Source organism: Lacerta agilis, chromosome 10 (assembly GCF_009819535.1).
Source record: "Lacerta agilis isolate rLacAgi1 chromosome 10, rLacAgi1.pri, whole genome shotgun sequence".
NCBI classification, from domain to species: domain Eukaryota; kingdom Metazoa; phylum Chordata; class Lepidosauria; order Squamata; family Lacertidae; genus Lacerta; species Lacerta agilis.
Window position 1 is genome coordinate 43,206,948 of NC_046321.1, and position 6,000 is coordinate 43,212,947.

The 6,000-nt window shown below is 48.6% G+C and overlaps 1 protein-coding gene across 2 annotated transcripts in view; it reads right to left on the reverse strand.

Moving 5' to 3' along the window:
* RAP1B (RAP1B, member of RAS oncogene family) overlaps window positions 1-5,700 on the reverse strand; it is a 28,306-nt gene extending 22,606 nt beyond the window's left edge. The window contains exon 1 of one of the 2 annotated variants that reach the window (XM_033163241.1): window positions 5,580-5,700. The gene's annotated coding sequence lies outside the window, so the exon portion shown is untranslated. Of the gene's footprint in view, window positions 1-5,575 lie in introns of both variants that reach the window. The other variant, XM_033163242.1, reaches the window with a different exon arrangement.
* Window positions 5,701-6,000: the final 300 nt, after the last annotated feature.

Here is a 6,000-nt window from a genome sequence, read left to right on the forward strand (position 1 = left end):
AAATAAGGACAGCCTCCCATACACTCACAAGATATTACTGACCATGCCGGATCACTATCTCCTCGAAATACAATATTCTTCCGCAATAATTATCCCATAGCTCTTTGGTCTACTTCTTTGGCCCAGAATAATAATTTAGTTCATTTTTCCAATCCATGCAAACACTCTAAACTTAGAATACACACAAATATAAACAAATACACAATACAATCATACACAATATAAGCACTAGCATCCCCACAATTTCAGACCAATTTAACATAAAACTCTGCTAATGTCAGGGAACAGAAAGATACAATTTTCCCCCCAAATAAGATCCACTTCTTCAACATCACCTTCCAGACACACTACTAGAGCCATTGCAATTCTCACTATCTGGACATCCTTCAGAACATTCTCCTAGCAACTAATCCTCTCCAATATAACATTGTACAAGTGATCTAGGGTATTTGGGTATAGCTATTTTCTCCTTACTGTCTTCTCTTTTCTAATGTTCCATTTCTCCATCCCAATTATATTACCAATTCCAACAGCCACATCAAAAACTAACTTTCCCTCCTCTTCTGTTTCCTGCATCCAAGCACCAGCCATTGATCCTTAGTACCTAATTTTCTACTTACCACCTCACCAAGCCTATCAGGACCTTGTGTCCAAGAATTAACTCACCACCAACCTATTTTTGACCTTCAGGAGGACTTAAGGTGGGAACAGGGCAGTAGGGAACAAATTCTGACAGAGTTGGGTTGTCAGACAGAATAGAACTTGGCCTATTTATCTCGCTTCAGAGCCATCGGTTGGTCACTCTCATCATCTCACACATGGCGGCCAGCTTAGCAAAATTGCTAACTCCTCACAACGGTGTTTCATTTGGACAATGGAGTTGAACCCTTGATGTGCTCATTCAAATAGTGACAATTTTCAGGTTTCTTTTAGGTAACAACAAATTATGGACAGGGCAATAGGGAAAACTCCTGTCTTTTTAAAACAATCTTTGAAGGGCTTACTATATATCTACCACCTCTGAAGCAGAGCCATCTTCAGGCCTCTCTCATTGTCTCACGCTTCCATGGCAACAACCTGGCGGTCCTCTCCATGGTTTGGACAATGGATTCACCCCCCTAGATGTGCTCTGCAACCTTGGCATGAAGGGTGGTGTATTGCCTTCAATATTGTTTCCTGCTGGGCAGGGGGTTGGACTAGATGACCCTTGGGGTCCCTTCCAACTCTATGATTCTATGATTCTGTGATATGTATACCTTCACTTTATCATCAATTTTTCTTCCAATCATTCCAAAATTTCTGCCCCCTTTTCCTTCTGAGGTTCAAACTTACTCCAAATCCTAACTTACACTGTCAGGGCTACACTGTCAGTTGCTAACCATGAGCCCCTTCCCATTCTACTTCAACATTCTCTTCTCCTTCATTACACATCCCACAAACCTACATCTACATTCCCAAATAACTTTCTGCCAAGAAGCCATTTCTTCTGTTTCAAAATCTTCCCTGAAAAACTTAAAACCTGGGATATAAAATAAAACTTTTCCCCTCTAATCAACTTCTGTTGAAAACAATCAAACTGCTCAGAAGACATAATCTTCTCCCCCCCCCTTGTGGGTGGCAAATTCCCTTCCTTTGCAAGATTCACTGCTGCAAAGAGAAAAAATCCTTGCTGTTTAAACTAAGGCTTCTCTCCATTTCTGTCCATCTCCCCACTCTCATTGCTTTACCAAAGGTCAATTAAGAAACAAAATAAGACTGTACCAACTTTAAAAACAAACTAACAAACATTCCTTATTGCAAGAGCAGCCCTCCTTTCAATGCTTCAGACACACTTTTACATTCACCTTAACATTGCAGAGAAATACTTTTACAGCCCATTCTATTAAAGACACATACCTTGGCACACAAACAATTTCCAAAACACACTCACCAAACCCTGGGGTTCAAACAGATTCCTTGAAGGGACAGCAAAACAAAACAACAAATACAAATTGTGCAGCCACATATACAAGGAAAAAAACAGACTTCCCAGACTTCATTGGCAATGCAGCAAGAAATGAAACAATTTTGGGAACACAGAGTTTGGGAACACACATTTTAGGGCTGCTTTCTGCCCCACCTTTCCAGAATGAATGCAAGCCTCAAGCAGGGACCAACACACACACACACACACACACAGGCACTACAGATACAGACAAACTCACAAAAATCACACTGCACAATCACTGCAAACACAGATCTCATACAACACACACATAGTGAAGGAAAAATCATAAAATTATTACAAGTCATAAATTTTTACACAACAACAAAAATTCCAATTCCCCATCTCAGCAAGCTCAGGTTCAACCTGGGACAGTGGGACACTCCTTCCACCTAACCAGACTTTTTCTCATGCACACACTCTCCGCTTCGCTAGGGACACTGAGTTCCTGCGTCTCATTCACTCAATACATCCACTGGAGCGTCCCCACACACCATTCACCATACACAGAGTAAAATCACAGAAAAATTCTTAACCCCCTTCTCTCTCTGAAAAATTCTTAACCCCCTTCTCTCTCCTTAGAGAGGGCACCCCCCTTCTTTTCCCCCTTCCTGGCGGCCCTCCACGGCTCACTGCCAGGCTTCTGGCGGCAACTCTATTGCACACTGCCAGGCTCCGGTGGCAACTCTATTGCACACTACCGGATTTTAGCGGCGGTCCTCTACGACACACTGCCGCTGCAGGATCGATCGCATCCTGCGCTTCCCCTTCCCTGGGAAGCTGCTCCCCCTGTGGAGCTTACCTGTCCTCTGCAGATCTTACTTCCCTTCCCCCCTGCGGCCGCTTTCTCTTTCTCCCGTCGCCACGGTGCAGTTTGGCTCTCCCCCTGGGGTGAGCCAGTCCCTTCCCACAAACAGGCAGGAAGCGCGCTTGGGGCCAGCAAACGCCAGACCAGGAGAGCCTTTTCTGCTGTGCAGCGACGCCTCGGACTCCCTGTTTTCTCAATCCCGGGGAACAGCGAAGGGTTCCCGGCCAACGCACCACGTTATGGAGCCTTATTTGCCCCTACGGGTTCCCATTGTTGCGCCCGGTGAGAGAACATGGAAGTAAAAAAAACCTGAGGCTTCTGGCTTCAGAGAGAGAGAAAGATTTAATTTCTGCATGCAGAGGTACTTCGGTGTTTAGATAGCCAAGCAAGTACAAAAGTTAGTCAGTTTACCAGCAGTTCTTATACAGTTTTCCAACTCATTCCCCCCACCTTCGGAAAACTTCCTCTTGTCCATATAAGGAACATTTCCTGTTGTACATATAAGGCAAATGACATTTAGCCAGAGTTGGTTCATGCGCACTCCAGCAAGGCCATCCTATCTCTTGACCTAGACAACAGTTCCTCTCTGCAAGGACAGCTACAGTACTCTCTGCGTAAGGTCTACTGTTCTTATCTCCAGACACTTAGTAAGGCAAAGCTCGCCAGAGAGAAGTACAATGCAGATCAAAGTTCACAGCTTTACAGAGCAGTTTCATACAGAAAAGCTTAACAGGGGCACTTTTATACTTAATACATTCACTGGACTAACAATACATTCAGGTAAATATATAGGTTAGCTAATTAACCCCTTCCAGTATCTATATATCTTTGCCACTCAAAAAAGAAGAGCAGGGCTGCTCTTGACAGGACAGGCTCTTGTTTGGATATGGGGAATGAGAAAGTATTTATTATAAAACTATTAAGGGCTTTATAGAACAAAATAAAGAAGTATGCCCAGAAGGGCGCAAAAAGCAAGTGCATGAAATTTATCCCACTGACACATCCCATTTGAGAGATGTTTCCAAAGCCTCACCATTCCGAACAAGTTGAAGCATTCTAAACTAATCTTCATCTAATCTTCATTTATAATCTTGCCAAGAAGCAACCATAGTGGTCACACTACAAAAGTATAAAAAGTATGCCTTATTAGATTGAATGTCTGAGGCAGATAGAATTGGTGAAAAACAGTTCCAGGCACACCTGTATCCTTTCTGAACATGGTGCTAGTTTCAAGAGCACCTCAAGGCCACTCTCCACCTCCAATCAAATCATGGGGTTTGACAATCATTTTAGTCACATCTGGATTTAGTTTCTTAGACAGGAAGTTACTCTCAGATAGTGATATAGGACACATCAACAAAAAACTGTGCAGACATCCAGCACAGCACAAGAAAGTGAAGAGAGACTGCGTGTTAGGCAGAGATGCCACTAAAATGCAGAATAGTTAAGAAACATGGCCACCTCCTGTGGCATATTGGGTCAGGTGTTTCTGGTTATTAACCAAAAGGTTAGTGCTTGGAGCCCACTTAGGGAAGCTATGGGTAGGAATCCAATATTGTAGGTGTAGGACTGTATGACCCTTGGGGTGCCTTCCAACTCTTTATAAGAAAGAGGTGGTGGGTAGCACTGACTTCCATTTTGTGAAGTTAACTTCACTGCGTTAGCCCAGCTGGAACTGCTCTAGTTCCTCTTTACCTGAGCCTTAAGTCTATTTTAATGAAAATTAACACCCACTGACTTTAATGCAGTTGCACTAAATCTCATACTTGCTAGAAATACCACGGGGGGGGGGGAGTAGTACAGGGTGGATCCCCACACCCACCCTCAATTTCGCTCTCCTATTTGTCTCGTTTTCTGTAATGGGGGCAGATATGCAATCAATGCAGCACTCCCCCGTCAACTCTTTCCGAGCGGTCCCTCTTTCTCCTCCCCTAATATGCAAATGTGAGTTCAACAGAGCAGGGCCCGGATCTCAATTCAGATTCGGCCCGATTTGACGCGTCTGACCCCGCGTTCAAATGCCGCTTGTTCTTTTCTTCTTCTTCTTTTTTTTTTTTAGGGGGATGCGAACAGATTCTGGCAAGAGCCTGGAAAGCGGAAGAGGCCTATCTCCGTCAGGGAAACGGTCGCCCTGCTTCCCCGCTGGGGCGGATAATGGAAACAGTGAGCCGCTTCGACCCAGCAGGACTAGGCGGGGCGGCGGCTTCCAGCAGAGGCCGACGCCACGGGAGTCCGGCGGAGTTTCTTCCAGGCTACAAGCAGGGCGGGCGGGCGGGTGGTTGCTGTTGCTGCTGGCTGCTGCTGCTGCTGCCGCCGCCCTCTCCTCCTTACCGGCAGGTCCCAACTGCGGGCGGCCTTGCAAAAGGGGCTCCAACTTTCCCCTTCCGCTCTAACTTCTCCTGGGGAGGCGGCCATAAGGAAGCGAAGGGGTAGGGGGAGGGAAGAGAGAGCTGAGGCAAGAGGAGCCCGGCTTCCCCACCCCCTCTTACCGAGGGGAGCGGCTGGGCTCGGTTCCGCCTCCGCCATGTTCTCTCTCAGGAGCCTTGTCCCGCCTGCAGAGCGGAACCGCTGCCGCCTCCCCACCCCCAACACACATCCCGGCTCGCCCTCGCCGACGCCCCCCACCCCCACCCCGCTTGTGTCAGACACTAACCGCCAACCGCCAACATCCCCTCACACGTTCGGCGCCGGGCCCACTTCCCTCTCGTCTTCGTCGTCGTCGTCTCCCACCCCCCCTCCCGCACACCCCCGCCGTCATTCCCGTGGCCGCCGCCGCCTCTTACCTACCGGACGGCGCTGCCGCTCCCCGCGTCCGTCGCCGCCTCCCTGGCCGAGCCCTCGGAGTCCTCCCCGCCCGTGCGCGCGCGCACACCACACACACCCGCGCGCGCGCAGATACTCCCTCCCTCCTCGCTGCCTCTTGCCTGGGCGAGGCTTGGAGCCGCCGCCGCCGTGACGCTGCACGCCTGAGCCTCACTCTGGCTCGGTCCGGTGGTGATGAGGGGAGGGGAGGGGGGAATGACCTCTCCGCTCCGCACCCAGCGCGCACGCGCGGCCGGCCGGCTCAGTCCTGACTCCTGAAGACACTGCAGCCTCCCCCCCCCCCGCACCGCCTTATTTCCTTTCTCTTCTCCGCCTCTCCTCTCCCCCGCCCTACGACACACACACACGCATGCTGCCCCGCAACCTTACGCAGGGCCCCATCCTG